This window comes from Leptidea sinapis, chromosome 28 (assembly GCF_905404315.1).
Source record: "Leptidea sinapis chromosome 28, ilLepSina1.1, whole genome shotgun sequence".
Classification (NCBI taxonomy): Eukaryota; Metazoa; Arthropoda; class Insecta; order Lepidoptera; family Pieridae; genus Leptidea; species Leptidea sinapis.
Window position 1 is genome coordinate 4,504,753 of NC_066292.1, and position 27,249 is coordinate 4,532,001.

A 27,249-nucleotide genomic window follows, 5' to 3' on the forward strand; every position below is an offset into this window, starting at 1 on the left:
TCGCTGTGACATTCAAAGGGACACTTGCGTTTAGTGAATCATCACATTATCATAGACATAGAAATCGCGTCTTGTAAGAGTGCTAACACAGTATTACTTAAACGCCGCTTCAATCATTAATGAATTCTAAAATTTGTACCTTCTAGTTGTGGGTGCTACACTAGATGTAAATCTAAATTGTTTAAAAACATAAAATGCCTGAAAAAGAAAACAATGATGTCGTTTTGACATGATAGTATTACATGAGTTATGAAAAAAAAACCCCAATCTTACTTTCTACTGCTTTTTAATCTCAATCTTTATTTTTGAGAATAAGTTAGTTTCCTTTTTTAGCAATAATAGTAATAATGATAATTTAATGAATAATTTTTTTAATTAAACCTTAAATTAAGTATTGGTCTAAGCTGCGCTCCATCTAGATACCACAGGTGTAGTCGCAAAGTGCGGCAACGTACAATACTACGCCCAAGGGGGCGTACTCGAGCCAGTCTTGTAATATGTGACGCTGACGTGCCACATATGCTGTTAAACTTTGCTCGTAATTGAAAAATAAAATAAACTAAAATGCCGGGTTTCGTAGTAAAACTTTGTAAAAATAAATACTACTAGAAATAAGAAATACACTGGGATTACATATCATCAGTAAGTATTTTGCGTCTTATTAATTTCAATGTATAATAACACGAAGAGTATGTTACAGAGACCAGCCCTTAATTATTTTAAGAATTAAACGTTACTCGTCAGTTCTAAATGTTACTGTTAAAAGTTCGTACGTAGCCTCTGAAATGCCCACAAACATATTTTTAGACTTGTCGTACTCTGTTTGAAGTGGACCTGAAATAGCCCAAAAATCACAAATTCCAAGCCAATTTTTTATAAATTAAGAAAATCAGATGATATATTTCAATGCATAGTTAAATTATCACAATAACAACTTTAATTTCCTGTTTAATTTCAATAACATGGGTCCGTGGGCCAACGATATTATACCGGCATCTAAATCCCTTAATTAGTTCCATCAACTGAAACTAATACAAATTGTAATCCCAGATTTCAATTCGGAAATAAATTGAAATCCGACATAATGAAGACGGCGCATTGCTTGCAGACGTAGGTACTAATTTCGCGGCCATCTTGCGGTTGCCATGGCGACCAGACTGCCGGGTGCCCCCTATGTGCCTCCCTGCACTTGCAGTTAGACGGAACTATGCTCTATACTAGACATGTACCTTAGATGTATGCGCGCCTGATTAGCCAATACCCAATTTGGTTATAACAATATGCAAGTTATAACGAGTTTGCATTTAATATTAATTTATTGTTTAATATAATACGTATGTAGTACTATGATGCACTTGGTGAATGCATTGATTGTTTTTTGGAAATAGGCATTTAATTGATAAATATTAAACTAATTAAAAATATACAGTGTGTGGCTTTTACCTAAACTTTCAAGAAACTGACTGCATTATATTTTCAAAATTTGTGTAAGCAAAATTGTTTCTCTTAATTAGGTTTAACCAACGGAATCTTGTTACTACCACTTCAATGTCCGTTCGCCTATCTGTCAACGTGAAATCTCATAAATCGCGATTGGTAGCTGAAATTCTAACAAAGTGTGGATGACTATATCGCTATAGCAATAAATAGATAATAAAAATACAAGATGGTGGATAAAAAAATGGCCGCCCTACAAATTTAAAAAAAAATTTTGGTTATGGTACGGAACCCTTCGTGTCTGAGTCCAACTCGCATTTGTCTATGTTTATTTTGTACACATGCTCTACATAATAATATATGTTATTATTAACCAAAGTAAGTAAGTATCTAATATATTCAAATGGGTATGCATTTCTTAAGCAAACACGTACATAAATTTTATTGTGAATATTCGAAAAAGAATAATATAATATTAAAAATATGTTCTGATTATTTAATTACTTATTATATTGCCAAAAAAAGGTAATTAATTTCAAAACAACTATCATAATTTAAAAGTTCTTTGATGAAATGCATTTTATTTCATGAGATTGTCATTAGTGCGAACGAAATGAAAAACTCTCATATTTCATTAAAATGAGTGCATTTTGCTTACGAAGCAATTTAAAAACTTTACTTAATATACATTGAGCTCTTTATTGAAGACCGACTCCAAAGGCCGTCTCAGAATTATAAGCTCGAATTTGCTGAGAGCGTTGTAATTGCAAATTTCGTTGATTCGCGCATGCGCCGAACACCGATCAATACAACAAGACTTTATTGTTTTTTTAATCTATAGCAAAATATAATTTGCGCGCCAAAACATACGAAGTAAATTTATAAATAATATTTTATGTAAGTTAGATTCGAAATTTGTAATTTGGGGAATGGTGGAAATGTTTTCGTTTTTAATTTGTGGATTCTGGTGGGTGGTTGAGTGGGGTAAGGTGGTTCGCCCGTTTCTATTGGATAGTTACTGTAAACTATTGCCTGAAAGTTTCATTAATGCATTCTATTGCCCCGTTATGCATTTTCGGCGACCCTTTGTCGGTTTTGAAGCTTAAAATTATTATATTACTTGGTTGTTACAATATTGTACATTTCAGATAGTTTATGTTTGCAATTTGCAAATGTTTGAAATAATTTTATATTTATTATAGCTATGACCATTAAAATTATTATTACTAAATTTATTCGTAAAAATATATGTTTTTATGTTGATGATTGCAATTTTTAAATCATATATTCAGTAAATTAAGTAGAATTCAGAATAAATAAAACAATTGAGCCGATATATTCAATTGTACGATACCCATATATAATCACTACTAGGTTTCGTATAAAAATTATTAATTCTTAAAATTATTTATTCACCCTTTTTGTTAAATCCATATTCAGCCCGCACAATTTCCGGAGAATATTTTTAAAATTTCATAACTTTTCAGACAGTTTGAATGGCATAAAGAGTCGTTAAATATTTTATTCGGTTCGCACTGGCAACGAAATTGCTCTTTTGATGACGTAGAGCAACAAACGCCTGCCCTTCAAAAGATTTTTGAAATAGAATATTATGATATCGTGTATTCTTTTAGTAAGGCTATCAAAAATATCCTTGATGCCTGTATAAAACAGTTTAGCGTGGTTTTTTTTCTAATGCTCGTTTTGTCATAGTCAAAATTGGACGTACGTACAGATACCATAATATTGTTATTGATAATCCAGCGCCCTGTAAACGAACTTTCATACAGAGGTACAGACCTTAAAAGGTGTAACTGAGTAACTGTAAAATTCAAGTATCATTTTTAGCCTTTCCCAGCATCTTTTGAACACATTCATTTAACTCATAGGGTTTTTTCTTAAGATTTCTATGGGACAATCTATCATACTGGGCAAGTTGGGAAGTCGTCGGTATTAATTTAAATCTATTCAATTTCCTGTAGCAGTTTTCGGCTTCAGTGCTCTCATCAAATAAATCAATTTTTATATTTTTACTACAATATTAGACACTATACTGTCAACATCTAAAATATTGCCAACCATTCTCACGAAATTCGTTTCTACTAAACTATTGAAATTTTTTTTTTTTTTTAATTTATTTAGTGGCATGGGAAACAAGTCCAGTCCATATGCCAAAACTTCTTACTATTGAAAATGTTTCTATTGATAGTGTTTCCAGATTGCTATGGCAAGGGTTGATGACCAAATATTTCCCTAAAAAGAAAAAGCATAGTTCCTCTTGGAAAAAACTAGGGAGTGGTAGTGCCGATTTTGCGGTTTTTGAGGACGTAGTGACGCACCGAATTACTGTCATATAATTCGTAGAAAGGCTTGCTGACGGTTAATTAATTTAATCACGTGAAAAAAATTGTTACCATTTAAACGACATTTTCACAGGATGGTAACAGGTTTCCCGATTTAAAACCGTGCTATGGACTATGTTTGTCAGCTTATAGAAATTATTACACCACTATTCATATTTTATATAATAGTGATTATGGATATGTTGTTTTTAGATGTGGCAATAAGCTGGTGAAAAAGTAAATCCTACGAAAATGAAAATTTCTAATAATAATTATTTAATATGCTGAATAAATGCAATAAGTTAGTTTCTGTGGGAAATTTTATACACTAATTTCTAGAATTGCGATGAAAAGTTTGTACATTAAGCTCAAAGAACACGTAAACATTCAAAGCCAACGTTTACACTGTATAGTTGTGGCGTGAATCCCGGAAATCCCTCAGGATACACGGAGGTTTGTGGCATCCCGCGAACCGTCGAGAAGCAACAAGTGAATCCAAGTGACTTCTGAACCCGAGGTTAATAAGATGGTGAGTGGTGACAGGGAGGGAGAGAGCCTGAAACAAGATTATAACGGGCCGTAATATGTCCGGATTGATAACGATTTTGATTTCAGACATTTGTTTATATAAATGGGATATAGGTACGATTTATTACTAGATTTAAATTTTTCATTACTTAATACTAACAACCATGTTTGTAATGAAATTATCATTAATTGGATATAAGATTTATTTATTAAACAAATTACTAGGTTGACAAACCAATTATTGTGAAGCCCATACTGGGGCAGTGGGCATCCACAGTACATCTCCATCGCGATCGGACCTGAGCATCTCTCTTGATTTCACTCCAGGTCCGATGTCTTTCGCTTCGTCAATGACATTCCGCCGCCCCGGTTTGCTTTGGTCGGCCGCCTTTGCGTTTTCCTTGAGGGTTCCAGTCTAGGGCTTGCCTCGGTATATGGTTGGGATCCCACCGGAGTGTGTGGCCGCCATAAATATCAGCCTATGCGGCTTGATAAAAACCAAACTAATGTTTCAAATTCAAATTGATTTTTTTGTATGTTGACGGAATTGTTTCAATCAACACACTGACTATATATATTTATATATAAAGTACCGGAATTAAATTCAATAATGGCAAATCCTTTAAAAGGAAACATATTTGTACTTATTTTCTTCAATAAGTACGGAGCCTTAGACTAATAATTAATAGATTTTTTTAATTCTATATAAAAAATTAGATTTTTGGTTATTAAGTCATAACAGAATACATCTGAGGTAACAGACACGAAAACATTAAATACAAATATATAGTTTGAAAGCATGAAAACCCTTCAATTTTTTTAAAGGTTGAAATCAAATAATAAAATTCAAAACAACAACAAAAATATTACATAAAACAGTATACAAACGGAATTATTGTCATATGCCTTTATTATAACAACTTTTATAGATTCAAAACAAATTTATAAAATCTTTGGCCATAAAATAAATTTATGTGCTGGTCTTCAAATATAAAGTTGCGGGTCCATCGATCATCCGCCATAATAGGAAAACTATTTCCAATCTCGGATAGATTGATCCACTTTATCATTCTCAGCGCGCAGAGTTCAAATCGTTTTCTCGGCAGGATCTTGAACCACGTGATTCTAGCCTCGTTTTATCATGTCACCAGGGAGGACCCGAGCAACAAGTGCATATATCGCTTACCAGATGCTAACATTTGCCAGAACTGAAAACGATCCAATGTAATCTTGCATTCATTCGTTGTAAAAGTATTGCGAGTTGAAATTTTGTGGATATTCTCCTTGGAATTTATATTTACTTGTGGAGTTTTAAGTTTAAGAGTTACATAACATAAGATTTATTATTTATCATAATTTTAATTATATTCACTTTTTATTTTAATCTGAAATTTTGCAACACTATTATTTGTCATTTTAGACTGTTCATACATAACTACAGCTGACCCAGCGAACTTTGTATTGCCAAATGAAGTAATTAAAAAAAAATGGGTAAAAAAAAATGCAACCGATTCTCAGACATACCAAATACATCGTACTACTATTATTGTATTCGACTGCCATCTTGCGGATTTCTGTATGGAACAGAATAATATAAAAACGCGATACAAAATAGTTTTAGATCGTAGAAGGGCGAAAATTTTAAGTTGTATGTATTTTTCAATTTTGAATCATGATAAAATAAAAATTGTCAAAAAAAAATATATTTTAGGATTCTTAGACCTACCCGATATGCACACAAAATTTCATGCAACTCGGTGTATCCGTTTCGGATGAGTTTGAGTAACAAACACCGCGCACGAGTATTCTATAATATATATAAGATATAATATTTTGCTTTATTATTGTGAAAATAAAACTATGAGCTTGTAAAAAATGCGTTCATATAAAACAATTCGTAGATACCAAAATCAGTCACTGAATATATTTTTCAAAAATATGATATAAAAATACATATCATTGAAGCAGGTAAACGATATTAATATGTAAACACAAGTATCTAAGTAAAGAGCCATTGTTGAAGATAATAAAGTAGGTATACATTATGTATTACCTCATGCATTATTCATCGGACATGTCAATTCCAGAAAGTTCTACGACGCCATTTACATATTATCTAGTTCAAGAAAAACTTTGTGTTTAATTTAAAATGTGTCCCGTGTTTTACATTATGTTACTTTTAAGTGTACATTTACAAATTTCGTATAAAGTTATACATTAAAAAAAGCTGTAGATATTTAATTGAGATATAAAGAGTTTGATGCATCCAATATAGGCCAATTTATGTTGTTGACTTTACGAATTGGATGCAGCACCTTACACAACTATTAACTATTATAACAACTAAGTTGTTATGTATATTACATCCATTGTAAAATACCCATTGATTGAAAAAGGTGACCGTTCTTCTCACGAGCTCTACTTTTTCCCAACATATCGTAGATTCAATAATATAATATAATTTAATGTTATTTAAGTTTATTTGATTTGACTTTGAAATGTTATATTACATAGTATATTTAGGATATAGGCTGTGGGTATCAATTTTATTCGGGTAAGCTGTCTTTTTTTAATGGACACATTTAATATCATTACATTATATCATTATACATACGTATTGTATAAAGAAAGTGATTAATAATAAAATAATAGGTAAAGAGAGTGTGTATGTACTTTTGTACGCAAAACTTGGTAAAGTGTTTAATTTTTTTTTATTTAAAGGCATTTATTTTCTCAAAATTCCTTTCGAATTCTTTTTGATGTCATTTCTAATACACTAGACACTACAACCGCTTCGGAAACAAATGGCGCTCTGAGAGAGAAGAGGCGACGTAAGAAACTCTCCCAAAATTCCTCTTCCAAATATTCCTCGTGATTTTTTAAGTTTGTAGAAAGAACAATATTATAATACCACCAAAATTAGTTTTATTTAGTCTGAAGTATGATACAAATCGTCTAGTTGACAAACGTCAGGGTGTCGAATTTGGGTGTCAATGTGCGCGTGATTTTTTTTGAAAGTTTTGGTCTATTTAGTAGTTAATAATATTTGTGGGCACGTTATGTAACAGACTACGACCTGGGAACAGAAAGCAGCGGGCTACAGTCGTGAGCAGCTAGTATAAGAAAAAGTTTCAATTTTAGACACATAGCAGTGCATGCGTATACGATTTGTCGCATACGACGTAAGTGCATCGTATGAAAAGCTTACGAGACGACTTTTAATATGTCGGGGATTACGTAGAACCGCACTGAAATCTGTTCTACAGTGAGATTACACAGCCCCCTTACATCCTTTGCATTTCGTTGGCTTTTTGGAAAATATCCTGACTATACTTTATGATAATATGTTAAACAGATAAACCACATATTCAGATTCATATATTTTAATCTTTTATAGATAAAATTAAAATATTTTTTTTATGTGCCCAAAATCCGACGAAATTAAGGGACAAACGAGCAGGACGTTCAGCCGATGGCAGTTGATACGCCCTGCCCATTACAATGCAGTGCCGCTCAGGATTCGAAATGAAATGATTCGATTTGAAAAACCTAAAGATTCTGAGCGGCACTACAACTGCGCTCGTCACCTTGAGACATAAGATGTTAAGTCTCATTTGCCCAGTAATTTCACTAGCTACGGCGCCCTATTAGTTGTGATTCGATTGAGTTAAGGCTTAGATAATTTATACGTCTGTATATAAATTCAATTCATTCTGTGAGAGCATAAAATATAACGGAGAACTGTTAGCCTCTATTTCCAACTACACACGCACACTAAAATTAAGTGTAAGACGTAGCTGTCATGCACAGTTATGTAACAAATCTGGCTTGTTGTCATGCGTTGCCTAACAGCAAGAGGCTCTATAAATTATCTAAAAGCCCGAACTTATAAAAATATAGATCACATTGTAAGAAAACGGTACTTTTATTGTATTTGTATTTATATACTGATTATGAATGTTTATCACTTTGGTGCATTGAACTGAATATAAGTATTTGTCAAAAAACTATCATAAAAAATATATTCATCAATATAAGATTGATAATCTTATTTTATCTATATTTCTCAGCAGCGTAATCATTAAGGAAAGTAATGAATTAATTTAAAAGTGAACGCTATAGTTCAATTTAAACCGATTCCAAATTCAAAATTACTTTAACGCCATATAAAGTTTTAATAGTACGAGGTAGGGATCTCGGTTCTCGATTCGCGAGAACTCATCTCAGTTTTGAGACCTTTAACTTTTTCCGGCCGAACGGTGAATTTAATTTTCTGCGGAAATTGCTCTCCTGCGGCCGCGGCCATGGCAGCGCAGCAATAAATTCAATTTGCCGATAAAGCTGCTATAAATACTTAGTTGATGTTGCCATTTAATAGTGTTAGCTACCTGTTGGTTATTTTAACTTTTAAAGTGTTAAATTTCCAATATAAATCCGATTAAGTGCGAATTCGAACAAACACGAACGTTGCCTTTCCATAGCACAACATACAACACTATTGTACAAGGGGTTGGTAATTTAAACGCACATAATAAGACTGTTACATCTGTATTTTAAAGTTTCCACACTTAGAATTACATTACACACTTATTATTTAAAATTAAAACACAATTAGGACAGCGTTACCCCTTAGAATTTTACATTAAGTAATTTTTTTACAAACTGAGCGCTCTGGCTTATATAGGGCACGACCGTCTACTGAAATGATGCTCCCAACTGTTAGTTAGCACTATTGTAGAGCCAACTAACTTACACACATTAACTCAAGATCTGAATATATTATGCTATTATAGTTATTTCTAAATATAGTGATAATTATATTAAATAGTATTTAAATATTAACAGTAGTTAAATGAATGATATTAGTAAATGTGATATCTTATGACAGTTCATGACGTTGGTAGCGCTTGTTAACACATCAAGCTGACACTATGTACGTTTTAGATACTGTGGTAAATTTTATTTTCCCTGTCAAAATTTAAGCTGTCTTTCTAAAGTTTAAAAGTTACAACCTCCTAACAGACGTAGAGGTATGGACTCTTAGTTTTCAATGAATACCTTTTTTTTACAGTGTGTGTGGATTGATGCATCTACTTTTTAACCAACTTCAAAAGGAGGAGGTTCTCAATTGGTATTTTATTTTTATCTACACTGATTACGCTGAGATTTATGATCCGATTTACGTAATTCTTCATTAGTTCGATGCGAAATAGATGCCATTTGGTCCCATAAAAATTGAACATAGTTTCTCCCAACATTTTTCATTTTATGAATATTTATTCATTTTTATGAAAATTCTTGTTTACGTGGATGACGTAATTGTAGTTTGTGTACGATTTTTTTAAGAGTTTTCATTCAGCTTGATTTTATATTATTATCATGATACTAAAAAGTAATAAATAAAATAAAACAAATAAAAGTAAAGTAAGAATAAAATATTAATGTAAAAGGTCTGCATAAGATGTGTATTAAATTAATTTTTTATTAAGTTATTTTATATTTTTAGTTATGACGTTGTTTTTTTGAAACGCAGTTATTTTTTTGCAATTAATAACTCTTGTGTTGAACTTATTAATTTAAATTTACTTTTTTGACTTACTCGTGTAAGGTATTTATTATTTTACTGCATCACTTTACATAATATATTATTGTAATTGAAATGATTTGTAAACGATGAAGCAGTGAGAAGTGGTAGTTAATATAAAAAGAAAAGAAAACTTTTGATATTCATTCAAGTGTCATTTACTTTAGCTACATAAATAAATTACTTTAAATGATTTTGATTTGATTTAATTTTAATATTTCAAATAATTTAATGTTTAAATTGCAACAATAAAAATGCAAGTAATAGTTATTTGAGTGATAACACTTTTTTTTCTGGAAATGATTTCGTAAATACTTTTTATTATTAAATATATTTATATCGCTGTATAACAATTTCTTATTTTTAAGTGATTAAATATACTTATTTAATATGGTTTGTCTTAGTTAGTAAGGCGTATCCCGTGAGGCGTGGGTTCGAGTCCCGCATCATCCATAAGTTGTGGTACAAACTAAGTTAGTATATTTTTTATAATGGTTTCATACTATGACCCTCGCTACATCTATATATTTTGATAACGAAACAAAAGAGCATTCTTATCGTAATCAGCGGCAATATAAATCATTTTGTTTACATACAATCAAATAGACGCAATGAATCACGACACAAAGTTTATTGTAAAGATAAATCAACCTTGAACTAACAATTATCGATATTGTAGTAAATCACTTAAAGATATTTTAATTAAACATTCTCTCAACTGAGGTCCATCGAACTTTGCAACTATCTGTTAAGCGGCTCGCTGGAGCCCCACCGATAGGGCCCTGGTTTCTATTAATAGTATGATATTAATAATGAGTTTTAGTAGCGGATACAGTAAAATTTATTGCGGTAACTTTTTTTTTTCAATTATAAGAATAGTCTCTAAATAATTATGATAAAATTTCTATATAATTGACGAATTTATCAAATCAAAAAGTTCTTAGTGTAATAAAAAAAAGCATCGCAGAGCTGCAAATATATTTAAATACGGATTTTTTTTTGTATTCTTAGGTGAATCACTATGTGTCTAAAATGTTAAACTAAGCCTTTTTTTTCATAGAAATGTTATGTTGTTTTAAAAACAAATATTGGCGGAATTAACACTTAAGAAAACTTAAATCATTTGTATAATTATGGATTTCCGCGAAGTAACGCCTAATTCAATAAATTTTCAGAAATGTTATGCATATTTAGAAGAACTACTGAAGAAATACTTCTTCAGTTTATAAAATTTATAACCATATTAAATTATTATATTTAATATAATATGACAGGGCCTCATGAGGTTTGTTCGGGGCCCCGCAAGCGGTCCCTGTTTCCATACATCAGCTAGGAGGGCAGGGGGGGTTCAGGCGTGGTGGGGTTGGAGGGTAGAATTAATTTAATTTTAACTTGATAATACTCGTATATCGCGTCGGAGTCTTCGCTAATAATGAAATTATGTTTGTACTTCCAGAATCCATTTGCATTCTTATTACATTCTTTGCGAGCGTCGATCTTGATGGAAATGAGGCTTTTGCGGTCTTTGTAATTAAAGGATTGATATGATTATAAGATGTCAGATTAAAAATGAATTCAGTTTTGTCACATATTTATGATTAAAGATTATTAAAACTTATCTGAGATATTATTAACTTTATTTATTCACACTCTTGCGAACTTTTGCGAAACTGAAGTGGCAGTGGGCAGGGCACATATTTCGACGGACAGGTGGCCGTTGGGGCAGTAAAGTCCTCGAAAGGAGACCACGTACCGGAAGACACAGTGTTGGTAGGACCCCCACAAGATGGACCGACGATCTTGTCAAGATCGCTGGAATACGTTGGATGAGGGCAGCGCAGGACCGATCATCGTGGAAATCTTTGGGGGAGGCCTTTGTCCAGTGGTGGACGTCTTCCGGCTGTTGATGATGACACTCTGATTGTGAAACGGGATGTTATCGTGAACTCAATACTCACCCTCATAAAGGAACTCCGAATGGTCCGAAACTAGTTGGTAGTAACACCCATGAGCCGTGAGTAAAGCCGATTTAAATAAATGACTGGGAAAAGAATGGTGACGAACACGATGTATGAAAATATTCAAAGAAGAAATTGATGTGATGTATCAGTATTATATAGTAATATTAGGTTTTAATCGATGGAAGAAGCAGTTTTTATGACTAACAGGACTGTCACCCAGTTGCAGAAAGCATATTTAATGTTTCGCATTGTAGTGCCGCTCAGAATTTTTGGGCTTTTCAAGAATCCGGAGCGGCACTGCATTGTAATTGGCAGAACTTATCAATTACCTGAACGTACTGCTCGTCTCGTCCCTTATTTTCATAAAAAATATCACATTCAGTCATCTTTGACAGTCAAAATGAAAAATAATTACGGTATTATATTTAATGAAACATTAACTTTAAAGATGCAATAGTTAGACGGCTGAAATTTACACAGAGCATGTTTTACTATTGCCGCTGAATCATTAAAATTGAAATGAATGAAAATAATGTATAATTATCATGATAATAAAAAATGAATTAAATAAAAACGACTTCTACTATAATGGTGAAATTCAAATTGCCCCCTATTGCAACCGTCCAACCGTCTGTAAGAGGGGTGGTTCTCAAAAAAACCGAAATAGCTAGTCAACTGAAATTTTAATAGTGTTCTAATTGGGACAGTATTTGTAGTACTATACGAGGGCAGCAAACATAAACAAGCGCTTCGTGTGAGCGTCCGATTCACTCTTGACTGTTTTTTGGCGTCGACGTCGTATCAACCTTGAATAACCACGCAAAGTAATTTTATTGTACGTGGAACAAAGTTCCTTGACGATGTTTTTATGACAATAAGGGACGAGTAGTGCAGGACGTTTAGGTGATGGTAATTGAAACGCCCTGCCAATTACACTACAATTACGCTCGTCTCCTTGAGACATAAGGTGTTAAGTCTCGTTTGCCAAGTAATTAATATATAATATGTATATTATAAACAAATAAGCAATGTTTTTGTAACTGTTTGACCTGATTCTTAACTCCTAACTCACTTGGATTTCATGCTCACCATGTGGCGTTCCTTTACAACGTTCACAAGGAACTTTCTTCTAATTACACCCAAAACATCGCATCAGCTTCATTGTGCGGTGAAGAATCATCAAGAAAGTGAAGATCAGATACCATAAAAAAAGAGATAGCTTATCATTTTATCACTAAAAAGAATTTACAAAATGGAATCTAAAATTACAATCTTAATGTAAATGAACCATCTATTCAAAGCAAATGCTAAAACCATTCGAACTGATTGAATCACCCCTGAATCTAGTTTAATATAGCACATAATTATTCGCCAGTTCCATCAACAGTATCAAAATGTATTCGCATTTGCCAAACATTTGGCTAAATTCTAAATTCTCGTATATTTGCGTTGCCTCATCTAAGCTTAATGCATTTTCGTATGCTAGATGGGCAGTGCGGCAGATATTCTATTCAGCCGTTCAGACAATTCGGGCTCCCTATATCGCAGCTATTTCAACCCCCCTCTCAGACCTCCTATCTCCCCCCACCCAAGTGGAGATCGCCCCCTATCGTCGAGCTTAATTTCCGTATCGTATGGTCATTAATTTATAGAATATCTTCTATATGTTTCGTCTGATATTCGGTATGCATTTAATGATCATTAATTTCATTATGTTCCTAAAACAAACTACAAACTCTTCTTCAATATCCTTTCCGATACTTTAGCAATTTTGAGACCTTAAAGTTACTCATATTTAATCGTTACATCATTTACAATCTCAATTTACAGAAACGGATTTAAAGAAATTCCATTCGCAAGAGTTTTTTTTATAACAGAACAACGTATTTCGGGTCCGCTAGTTATAAATATTTTAACAGACTCCGATGCTGGCTTAGTTATAAATTACATACAAACTATGTGACAGACTTCTTTTATTAATAAGGCTCTCTATAGCACCTTAAATAGCTCATTGCGTGCAATTTGTAAAAATTTAAATCATTTGTTTAGTTTAGTTTCTTCGTAGGCGTAGTATAAAGCACTATGTAATATGTATTAGTTGGGCGAAAGTGTGAATCCTACTACATACATACTACGGTACATGGAGGCTCTCGACGTCTGGTGCCTACAGATTATACCCTTTTCTCCCCTTGGTGAATAAAGTATTATTGTTGTAGTTAGTTGTTTAGTGAATCTTTCTTTTATGACAATAAGGGACAATACGAGCAGGACGTTCAGCTGATGGCAATTAATACGCCCTGCCCATTACAATGCTACCGCTAAGGATTCTTGAAAAATTCAAAAATTCTGAGCGGCACAGCAACTGCGTTCGTCACCTTGAGACACAAGATGTTAAGTCTATTTGCCCAGTAATTTCACTAGCTACGGCGCCCTTCAGACCGAAACACAATAATGCTTACACATTAGTGGCATCCGGTGCTCTGGAGCCTCCCACTGGTATCCCGCCGAATAATTCTTGCTATATAATATATATATATAAACTGTATTAAATGCATCGCTGGCACATCATAGGTGGAAGTGATCACCTACCATCAAGTGACCCCTTGAATCGTCGTGTTGTCAAAAACATATAGATACAATTAATATAAGAAAACAAATGAAAATAAATAACTAGAGGTCTTGTAATTTCCTTGTAAGTAAGGAGTTTGTTAAATGCATATTTACGAAGAAGAATTCTGTTCCCAGAGTGTTTGAACAGAACATTGAGAGACGCCGCCGCACATAAATTGTACAGATTGATATAATTAAAACTAACATTTACATTTCATTCTATCTTGAGATGCTTTTCTGTTATTACTGATAACAGTCGAGTTGTAAGTATAGCTTAGTACCTGCGAACATAAAATAATCTTACTTAACTTAGCTAAGTACTTGTAAAGAGAAGCACCGAAGTTTTAGGCGTGATTAGAAATCCGATTTCGATTGACAGGTCGTAAACTGTCACCCACGCTTGGTATGCTCCACAGTATTTTGAATATTAAGGCGAAGAGTAAGCAGAAAAAAAGCAAACAAGGTGTTTTTAGACAAGTTTTGTGGTTAAAATATAGCATTTCGAGCTATGAACACTACTTAATCCTGTTACACATATCCTTAAGTCTTATTTGTAGGTTGCTAATGCTTGCTGGTGGTTATAGTTAACACTCCAGAGCCTTTTTGAACTACCGCTTTTCTTTGCAGTTAAACAAGTTTTTTGGCATGGCATGACGCATTTCTTTAGTACTACTCTAAGAAAAGTTATTCTTATAGCTTGTACTTTTTTGTGAAGGTACATTTATTCAGATTAGTAATGAATAACGAGGATTGTAAGCATATAATCTGTTTTCCACGCTAGAATTTTGAAAATATTGGCTATGATACATAGATGGCGGGCCGGCAGCCGTGATTTGTCGCCTTAAACGACAAACTAACGCACACACTGAATAAAAATGTCATCTGTCAGATCGGGCTGTCAGATCATCTATATAGTAGTATATTCAAAGTCTATGATTGTAACAATGGCAACTTACAGCGGTAAAATTAATACTCACTCTGTCAAAATTTCAGCTGTTTAGCTTTTGCGGTTCAAATCAAATCAAAATCACTTTCGTTCCTCAAAAAAATGTCACTATGAATATAAAAATTCATTTATTTATTACACTTCTTTGATACCACATTAACAAAATATAACTTAACTACTAACATACATAATAACATCAATTGGTGCAAATGGCGGCCTTATCATTATAGTGATCTCTTCCAGGCAACCATTTGTAATACAATAAAAGAGAGAGACAGTGCATTAAAAGGGGTAAGAAAAGTGTCAAAAATATACACACACATAACTATACTAAAATATAGATTTACCAACATTTCGTTATGGGTTGAGCATAAGAGGGAAGAAGTGGCAAGAAACAGACAAGACACAGATGAATGGACAGTTACGTCTTAGTAACAAGGTACCAAGTTGTTATATAAATAATAAAAAGTGCGGAACCTTAAAAATTATGCATGTGTTACCTACAAATGCATAATCCTTTAAAAGTTCGGAAAGTAACCCAGGACGGATTCTTGTATAATACTTTGCAAAAGAACAAACGTTATTTCCGAACGATAAAATAGAAACGAACAAATCTATTTGAAGAAAATTTCGAAGAAACTGCAGGAGCAATAAAAGAGAAATAATAGTTATGGAAATAGTCTTTCATTTTCCACGAAAGAAAACTTGGGAACTCCCGACAATATGAATGAAACTATAATATTAGAAAAGTTTCTTGTCGGAAATGAGAAAACGTTGTACTTTGTCTAATACCAACTAAGTTATCAACTTGTTATTATATTTTGAAGCGGCCTCGCATGTTCCGTGTTCATTAATTATGAAATTTCATTCATTTTCCTAAAATTAGTTTGAGTCGTTTAGGAGTGAATAAAAACTTCCCTCCAAAATTATTAAAAAAGTGATGGCTGGTCTATGTGCCATAATCCTTGTTACTGCTTGCGGTGACTGGATTTTTCCTCTAGCAAACTCTTCTTTTATTCAACTTTATCTAGAAATTATTTGAGAAATTGCTTCAAGGTTTTTACTGTTTTGTGTAGTCTTCGGTTTCATATGATTTATTTCTGTTTTTTTAACTTACTCCATGTAAGTTGCAAACTGCTAAATCGAAATGTTCTCAAATATTTTGAGAAATGTTGAAAAAAAAAATTCAATATCATGTTGGTTGGCAATAACTTTCATGCCACTTGTACATCAACTGTAATTTTGACATCATAATTTGTCTTTAATTTGACCCTGATTTGAATTAGTCTAGTTTTATATATTTTAGAAGTGGAAATAGAATTTGGGTAGAGTTAGAAATAAAATCGATGTTTTGACGTCCAATATCCTAAATATAAATAAATGTGATAAATTTATTGCTGCCCACGACTTGTTTCGTGTTGTAGTCACTAGTTTTATAGCGGTCATTAAGAACCTCTTGAAAACATTCGTGTAAAGCTTCGTTAGAACTAGCCGTGAAAGAGTAACAAAAAAAACAGCCAGTTTTCACACTTTTAGGGTATGGTTCGTCTGTCAGCGGACTGTATCGATCTGTGTGTAGTTCGACAGCTGAAACTTTGATAAAGTGTGTTACTTGTTTTAATTATACGAAAACTATACCATCTGCAGTACCAAATTTAAATTCAATTGCTTGAGAATCTTAAGTACTTTTTATCGGGTAGGTATCAATGTTTGAACTGTTATTTACTACAGATACGTGTACTACACGTTCACAAGCGATTGTTATGGTAATAAGGCTTGCCATAGACGGGGCAGGGATGAAATATCGGCCTCTTTTGCATAAGTACCGTTCCATGGAGCCTCTAGAATATACACAGGAACTGGAAGCTACTTAATTGTTCATTAAGGAAATTTGTGACGGCAAATTTGTGCAAAGTTTTACTTCAGGAAGTAATAACAGAAAGAAAATACATTTGTTATGTTGTTATATTAGTGAAGTTGATGCTTTATCGTGTGGTGTGTATTTCATTGCGGGATGATTTAAATGTGTAAGAGAAATTTTAAATGTACGAATATTACATTTGGTTATGTTTTTTTATATTGGAGGGGGCAACTATGCAGTAGATGTAAAATAAAAACCAGCTGTCCATATTCCGCAAGACCAGAGGTCGGAGATGAGTTGCCTTTCAGAAATACGTTTACATATGACTGAGTCGTATCGGTTTGGGAATATATTAGCCACCAGGTAATTTCAAAAATAGCCTGTTCGAGGCAATTTCTTCAATTATAGAAAACATTTACGGGATGCGCGTGAAACTTCGCATTTTGACGTGATACCTACCATTGTGAGGCTCCTTTGCACAGGATGCCGGCTAGATTATGGGTACCACAACGGCGCCTATTTCTGCCGTGCAGCAGTTATGTGTAAGCATTACTGTGTTTCGTCTGAAGGGCGCCGTAGCTAGTGAAATTACTGGGCAAATGAGACTTAACATCTTATTTCAATATCAAGGTGACGAGCGCAGTTGTAGTGCCGATGAGAATTTTTGGGGTTTTTCAAGAATCCTGAGCGGCACTGCGTTGTAATGGGCAGGGCGTTAAATTACCATCAGCTGAACGTCCTGCTCGTCTCGTCCCTTATTTTCATAAAAAAAATTTTATCAGGCCGTTGAATTCCACAACCACAGCAGGTTAGCAAAACTTGTACCCCGCATCACTACACAACGCCACAGAACCACACCGATCAGAGATGACTTTATTTCCCTTCCGAATGGGAAGAAGCTTATAAGGTTTAATTGGTGATTGGTCAATCCGATTTCAATCGAGAAATCATCTAAGATGTACCGGGATTTGACCATGACCATACTGTAAGTACTATACCCGTCAAAGTCAAAGTCATAGTCAGAGTCAAGAAACTTTACTCAGCAACTAAATAAAACTAAGCGCTTTTGAATTTTCACTATAAATATTTTATTTGAATTATAATTAAACATACAACTTGTTCGAGAAAGTAGAGATTATGAGAAGAACATACAAGTAACTCAACGGCCACTTTTAATCAATTACCTAGAGTATTTACAATGGATCTTATATACATTGCAAATTAGTTTGCGACGTGCTGCATCCATTTCAAGCGATATGAATCATTTTCAAAGTTTAAAAGCGTTTCAACTATGAAATATTTCATAAAAAGTAATAAAAACTACTTGCATAAATATATATCATATACTAGCTGACCCGACAGACGTTGTTCTGTGTATAATAAATAAAATAATGTTTTTATATGAATATGTCAATAATATATCGTAACATCAAGAATTATTTCGTAAAATATGCTCCCTGTTGTTGTAATGAAATTGTTTCACAGCAGAACTGCCAAACTGTGCGTCAATAAATTCTCTCATAGGAATTATGTATGGACACATCAAAGGAAAAACAAATTCGTTGTTTTTATTTAATTTAGCAGCATTTTCCTATTTATTCACCTTTTAAACCTTCTCTGGACTTCCACAAATCATTCAAGACCTAAATTTGCCAATCGGTCCAGCCATTCTGGAGGTTTAGCGAGACTAACGAACAGCAATTCATTTTTATATATATAAGATTGGATGTATCAACAATTACAGCTTGAATTAATTGTTTGTGTAAGGAGTCTTCGTGAACAGAATGGTCGTGATTACTGTCATATTAATTCATCACTCAGAGATGTGTCTATGTGTTTCTAGTTATTTCATGTAAAGCCTCTGATGTTCAGGTTACAGAATCTAGTCAGTTTCATCGGGCCTATTAGCTTTAAGAGTTTTTTTTAATTCTGAGCATACAGAAGCCTTCACATTTAAAGTAAAGAAAGGTTATTAAGTTTTCGAAATGTATTTGATAATAGCAGCTCCCCGACTACAACATATCTGCTTAAATATTCGAGCATACGTATAAGAATCCACGACTCGTATCTTGCAAATTAAATTGTCCAACAAACTGCTCTGATATTTAAAATAAGATTTAATTTTGTAAAATTTAGAAAGATCTCGAAACTGTGGATGTAAATCCAGCATCACGTATACAAGTTAGAGCTAGAATTTATCAGGAGAAATGCATCAATAATGTAGATATTAATATGTTTAAATATGCACACCAAACGTTGAACAAGAACAAATGTATCGGAAGACGTGAAGGTGGAACAGAGACAAAATCAGGTTCTGAGGCAATACACAATGCATTCTCTAATTATTCTCTCCAACTGAAAACGTAGAGTTAAAGCTTACAATCTCCTTTCGATGTTACTTTTAATTAATATGTAATCTTTTAAATTATAATAAACATTTTTTATACAGGCCATTTATTCCGTCATTAGCTACTATCGTAATTCGAATCAGTGTACATGCTAACGTTTAAAGAAATAAGCGAAACAGTTTAAAAAGTTTTAAAATATTGTGTAAACCCGTTGTTTTTGGTAATTGGTAATATATTTTGGTACTTAAATGTCCTGTTTGTAAGTTTACGTCTTGACCCTTATGGAAGGAAGGAAAGGCTTTCGTAATCTGAAAATTGTAATTTGTTTATGAAACGTCTGCCCCGTGTATATGTAGATGTTGTGAGACGTGCGGGGGTGGCGGCTGGGGGGGAAGGCGCGCGGAGGGGGGGGGGGGGGAGGGGGGCCCGTCGTTCTCTCAGTCCGTCACATTGGCACCAGTCACGTGCGACGACGCCGGCACACAACGTGTTTACGTAATAACTCAAAATCGATTATCAATACGCGATCGTCCGTCACATACTTTCCCGCGTAATTTTTATTATCAGTGCAGTGTTTTCTTTACGTTCGGCCTTTGGATTTTGTTCGAGCTTTTAGCAAGGTGGGTTAAAATTGTAGTTTTCTTAATTAATTTTTAAGGTTAAGTTAGAAAAGCATTGGTAAAGGTCAACAAACCGTCGGGCACGCGACTGTAACGATGATTTGTAGCGATTCTTGTGAGAGCTATTTAAATTATAAAATCTATTTAACTTCCTAGTTTTCAAGTAAGTAAAGGAAACAAAATTAATTAATAATAAAATTTAAAATCATATAAAACTCATTATAATAGTTTACTTGGCAATGAGGAAATCATATTAGAATAGTTTGAAGGTCGCATCGCTCTATCGTAAAACTTTAGAAACCGACGGATTTATGATAAAACTTTTTGTTTTGTGTTTAATAAATTGTTTGTTACCAAAATAGTAATAGTTAAAGTACGTTAAAACTTAAAGTATAATTACACGTCATGTTAATTTATTATTATGTACTTTAATTATTAAAAATTATTGTGTAATGTTTAAGTTACTCAAAACCTTGTTTTTCAAAGTAGTTTTATTCGTTTAATCTGACAAAGTATCTTTTTGAGTACCTGTGCATCAAATTTTCCAAAAAAAAAACAAATATTTGTATGACACTCTCAATTAAGATCCTACAAACTCTACCTGTTTATATTACTTAAAATAATTTTAAAAGACTTATACCTACTTTTATAATATGAGTTACCAACGGCTCTACATAATGTAAAGGTTTACAATAACCAATACACAGATTATTACAGATTAATTCTTTGTGTTTTAAATGTATTCTTATACATAAAACAACCATTAAAACTCATTAAAAGAAATAGTGACAATTTCTAGTTTTAATGAGCGCGTCAGTCTAGTGATATTACAGGTTCAATTCCTGCCGGTGTCACTGTATACTTTTCCACAGTATAGGCCTTGAAGTAAATGTGTTCCTTTAAAATGTTTTATCAATAATTTCCGAGTGGGCAGCAAGCCTTTCAGACAAGACAAGACGTGTAAGATGTCTGATGAGCAAATTCAAAAATTTTAATTAATAAAAAAATATCAATTATGTGCTCCAAATTACAAAAAAAACCGACTGGCGATAAATCATGATAAATGTTCGAGGTGATCACCAACCGATAAAGAAATTCCTAAATACATTTCATGTTAGAATCGATATAAATAATAAAACAAATCTCCAATATCTTTGAGTTGAATCCCTCCACAACTGGAAAAATAATTCGATCCCTAAAAAAGACTAATCGTATATACTCCGAAAAGACAAAAATAATTACTTATTTCACTTCTTTTACTCGAAATTAGATAGATTCAAAGTAGACTTGTTTGTATGGGGCTGTTTAAAATAATGTAGAATGTTTATCTTCAAGTGGAATATGCCCTTACAAAACCAGCATAACTCGTAACTAATTATAAATCTAAAACTCTTTAACACAAATTTATGAATTTCCCCTGAAATTCGTCTCACAGCTGAGGTTATACTATACTTCAATTTTGTAAACATAATAAATAAGAAAATAGTCATTGCCAGCAAATAATAGTATTAGAAAATGGGCCCGAACACACAAAACCTATAATTTAAAGCTAGGAAACAGGTCGTTATGTGCAATTTACTGAAACAATGCAATGAGACAGCAATACTAGTAATTGTATTTTAAATGTACCTTCATAACTGTTATTATATTAATACTACGGCTTACGTTGGATTGCTTATTTTAATATAAAAAATATTTCGGTAACGGATTTGTATCTCGCTGTAGACTGAGTTTAAGACACTTTCTACATGTTTTTCATTAATCATGCATTTTCGGGTGGTTATTTATCAAATGTAAATATGTGTGAAGTGCAATATGTACGTAATAATTTTCTCCAATTCTCGGATTTAAAATAATAAAAACCATCAAGTTGCTTAAGCAGTGGCAGGCAAAACAGCATAAACAATTATCGCAATGTATTTTCTTGTTCACATCGTCTCTATCTTTTTTTTTAATTAAAATAGGGGGCGAGACGAGCAGCACATTCAGCTCATAGTAATTAATACACCTTGCCCATTACAATGCAGTGCCGCTCAGGATTGTTGAAAAACCCAAAAATTATGAGTGGCACTACATTTGCGCTCGTCACCTTGACACATAAGATGTTAAGTCTCATTTTCCCAAGCACTAAATTGACTTAATTTCACTAGCTACGGCGCCCTTCAGTCCGAAACACAGTAATGTTTACACATTACTGCTTCATGGCAGAAATAGGCGCCGTTGTGGTACCCATAACCTAGCCGGCATCCTGTGCAAAAGTGCCTCCGCCTGGTAAACTCTATCTAACTCTACTCTGATGATAGAGCAAGAAATATTGGGAAATAGCCGAGGGCAAATAACATTCAAAGACATATTCTAGAAGGTTAAAAATAAAAATAATTAGGAAATATGCTATCGTTGGATGGAGATCAGATATTAATTAAAGGTTATATTCTTCACGCTCAATGGACCGAATGAGACTCAAGTTCGGAAAAACCAAATGCTAGCCCACGTTTATATTCATATTCTCAAAATACTTCCGCTTCCGAAATAAATGGCGCTCTGAGAGTGAGAAGCTGCTAAAGAAACTCTACCAGTCTAGCACTATAAAAAAATACATTGCCGTACATAAGCTATAGCAACGACAACCATAATCTAGTATCACTCTTTCATAAAATTATATGCAGGACAATCACTGGACTCTGCAGACCAAACAAACATCGATACAAATCTACTAAAGGACTCAGTATAACCCCAGGCTCTAGATTTCTGTCGAGAAAAGCATGAAACAAGTTGTCACATTGTATAACGAAATATATTGCACTCCACGCTATAAAGAGCCAGCACCTCCTGGAAGCAATAAGTCTGGGGGAGATGCTGCAGTACGGAAGTACAAAGGATGAAACACAAGGGCTGGCAGTGTCCTTGTAGTGTTCACATAGATCTCTCAGCCCACTAAAGCGGACAAAACACTAATAAAAACCGGAGCCGTGTCAACGCCATTTTCATTGTCAACTGTACTCAACCACTGTAGAATTGGGAATGAATAATGAACCGAGTAGATATCACCAGCTGACGTCCAGAGTATCATCCGCCCATAACATTAACAATTCGTCAAACGTAACCAGCAAAACTCTAGGCTTGTGTCTACGACAGATCTCGTCCCCATTATCTGGATGTCTAACAGTCCTCTACGTTTTCCAAGGAGCTTTCATCCACGTACTACAAAGTTGTGGAAAGAGCTTCCTTTTGCGGTGTTTCCGGGACGATACGATATGGGTAACTTCGAGAACATGGGTACCTTGTGATACAAAAATTTAACTTTGTTCACCATTAGACTTTATGAATTTCAAATCATCATTCAAATTATCAGTTACAAAGTAAAATTAAAAAATTAAAATAAAAAACTTTAAGGAGGTTATAAAATGCGTGTAATATTAACTGAATAGTAATTAACATGATGCTGCATTAACATGGTGTTCCGTTGACTTTTTAACGAACTTGGCTACGAACAACTTATTGACTCGTGCTAGTAATCGGCTTGACAAATTTCGTAAATCCTTTGGAAATAAAAAGTATTTATTCATTTCATTTAAAATGTTATCTGTGGTTATCACTACATTGTTTACCTTATAAAGTAAATAGAAATGGGCAGGACCAGAGATATCGTTATCTGTCCCAGTTTGGGCTTATCTAACTTGTTACTTTTAAACGAATTTTAAATTGTCGATACTCATGTTGGAAATCCTTAGATTGTTATCTGTGGACGTCAAATTTTTATGATATTACGAACCAATATTATCTAGTGTAAACAATGTTTATTTTCGGAGAAAAAAATTAAGGCCGTGCTCAAAGTCTCAGCGCTTACTTCACGTGATAGCTTGAAAACAATTAAGTCACTTTTACAATCCATACCTGTGTCGTGGTGAACAGTTTTAGCCCAACAGTATGTCATGTAAGTATTAAATGAGAAAATGGCATTTCATACAATTTCCTTCAAGTATTACTAAAGAATAAAAATCTTAATCTAAAAATTATCTATATTATTGAGTATTAAATATAAGACCATATGTTTGGTTGCCTTAATTTATAAATTTATTTGATTTAGAAAAAAGTGCAGTTGTACTTGATGTAAATTTCATTCATGGGAATTTGATTATTGACAGATAGACAGTATGGCAAATGACCTACGAAGTGATCCTATAAGTGTATAATTTAAAGAGTTCCCTACCCAACAGGCATATAACGGGATTATTACTAAATACTTCTCTGTCCGTCCGTCAGTAACCAGGTTGTTTTTCATAAGCCGCAACACATTGGCCGCTATTACATTTTACAAAAGCCAAGATGGCGAACAAAATGGCCACCTTTTAAATTTAAAAAGTGTTCCTTTCTCAAAAGTATTTAAGCAATGCATATAGTGTTATATCCTGTACGGTAGAATCATATTCAGTATATAACTAAACATTAGACGAACAAACCCATCACTGTTTCCATTGAACGTTTTTCAGCGTTCTAGCGTACTTCCTGTAACAACCAACACGTGGTGTGAACGATTGTAAAACCACGCGATACGCACACTCGTAACTCGCTACTATCAGAAAAATATTGTGAAATGTGTACGTCGGCTCGGCTAATAAAAATGTAGGTCAAACCTAATAGCCCCTATCTAATAGGTCGTCTTTAAATCCATAAGAATACGTCAAGGGTTTTGTAATAATAATCATCAGTAATAAAGTATTTTGTCAGTGAGAGAACTCCTTGCATGAGATGCCTGCTAGGCAGCAATATGGCGGGTGCCGTAGCTAGTTAAATTACTAAGCTAAGGTGACTTAACACCTAATTAACATCAAAGTGACAAACACAATAGCGACGCTGAATTGTAATGGGCAGGGCGTATTACTGACCATCAGATGAACGTCTTGGAAGTCACGTTACATTATCTCATAAAAAAGGTAACCTGCATAAATTTAAAAAGTGATTAAAAGTGTACGGAAAGGTCAGCATCAGAACGAACTGAAATCGGTTCACGCCAGAAGTGTGTATAAACTACCTAACCCTCATGAAGATAAGGAAACAACTTCAATTAAATAATAAATATTGTGTTCTTTATCAAAGCAATGTTAATAATACGAAACAAATCACTTTTAGACTATACTTATAAAGCATTAACATTTATTAACTTCTCGGTAAGAAAATTAAAAAAAAAAAGGAAAATTCGCGAAGTTTTCATCAGATCTTGACGTTTTGAGGTCCGAGGAAGCTGCCCTGACTATTCCCTCGATGGTGAGTCGAAAGGTGGTTTGAGCTCGAAGAGCTTAAAATAATACAAATTATATATTTAGGTAAACAATTAGCAGGAATTTGCAGTGATGGCCTTTAGGATCAACCGCTTTCCTAATTTTTATTCTGATGATTTTTAATTCTAATTCGTCTTGAGCCGACTTTACCCGAACGAAAGTTATATAACGTGACAGCTCAGTCTCATTCAGTATCCAAGTACAAAAGAAGTGCTCAGCGCGTCTTTTCACTTTAAAGAAATCTTTATCTTGATGTTTACACTTGTGTAGATAAAGCGTCTTTAAAAGCCTAGTCTACGAACAAATCAAATAGAAACACGTATAAAAAGATAATTCAATACATTACAACAACTGAGTCAACTTCAGACACAATAATTGGATACGTGGAAAGCTCTGCACATTTTACGTTAAATATGTAAACAATATTCATTATTTACACAAGTCTGCATGAGTTTTATCGTGAAGCGAGAACTTCTATCAACTTTTAAACGATTTCGCTCCGCCGCAATTGACGGGAAAATCTAAAATGTAATTGTAGCTTTTTCGATTCTCCGATTAAGGTTTTATTATTCTATTCTCTGATTCGATCTGTATACTGTGCTCATTATCTGTAAATAAAGCTGGTTGATGTTCATAGATCTACAGAATTTTGATTCTGAAGATTGTAGGTACCCATCTTCGGCTCTTCGACATTTCTATTTTTTTTTTATTTATTTATTTACATTAAAGTTTACAAAAGAAAATACTTAAAGCTAGCATCAGAAAACCACACGGGTTTGTAATATATGCTAACAAAGAGTTAAATCTAGGTACATTAACTACAGAATATTAGTGCCAGTTAGATAAATTGTGTAAATATATTTATTTTAAGTGACTTAAAAAGTATGATTTCAGTTTTTTCTTAATATTACGAGGATTTATACAGTTCCGTACATCAGTGGGTAATTCATTAATTAGGCGAGGAACTAGGTAAGCATTCGTTCGTTCGCCATATCTATTGAGCGCATACACGGCCCCGAGTGACTGCCCGCGTGCATACAAGATGTTGTACTTTATCCCAGTATTTAGTATTGAAAAAGTTTTCTTTTAACTTTCGGCCCATTAGATTCTTTTTGTAGACAACTTACTTCTCATTTCTCGTTATTCAAATCGATTTTGATAAATCATTAATTAATAAGCTATATTAAATCAAAGTCAAATAAACTTTATTCAATTAGGCTTAAACTAAGCGCTTTTGAATTGTCACTATAAATATTTCTTTTAAATTATTGAGTTTACCATATATTCGTAAAAAGTTGAACTCGTGAGAAGAACATATAAGAAACTCAACGGCCACTCTTTTCAATCAAATAGTAATTTACAATGGTGTTATGTTTTAAAGTACTCTGAATATCCAGCTTTTTCTATTGACATTATTCATTAGTTTCAGCTTAGATTATCTATACGTCTAGATAGACAGCTGTGAAAACATCGAAAAAAATAGACTTTAGAACTAATCTCTATTTTGAGCAATTCACGCACACTAACATAAAGTGTCATACAAATCGCAAGTGTAAGACGTAGCTTGTCAAGCACACTAAACCAATATTCCTGTTTTTTTTCGGTTGACAAACAGCAAGAGACTCTACCTAGCCGTATAAATTATATAAGAGTTTCATTTATTTTTATTTTTTTAATAATATTGACACACTTTTACACGAATTGTCTTGATCCAAACTATGCATAGCGTGTAG

The 27,249-nt window shown here is 33.4% G+C and overlaps 1 protein-coding gene across 1 annotated transcript in view; it reads left to right on the forward strand.

Annotated features, from left to right (window-relative positions):
• LOC126973095 (DNA N6-methyl adenine demethylase) overlaps nt 1-27,249 on the forward strand; it is a 138,745-nt gene that overhangs the window by 74,212 nt on the left and 37,284 nt on the right. The window contains exon 1 of the mRNA XM_050820227.1: nt 20,080-20,237. The gene's annotated coding sequence lies outside the window, so the exon portion shown is untranslated. Of the gene's footprint in view, nt 20,238-27,249 lie in introns of the transcript that reaches the window.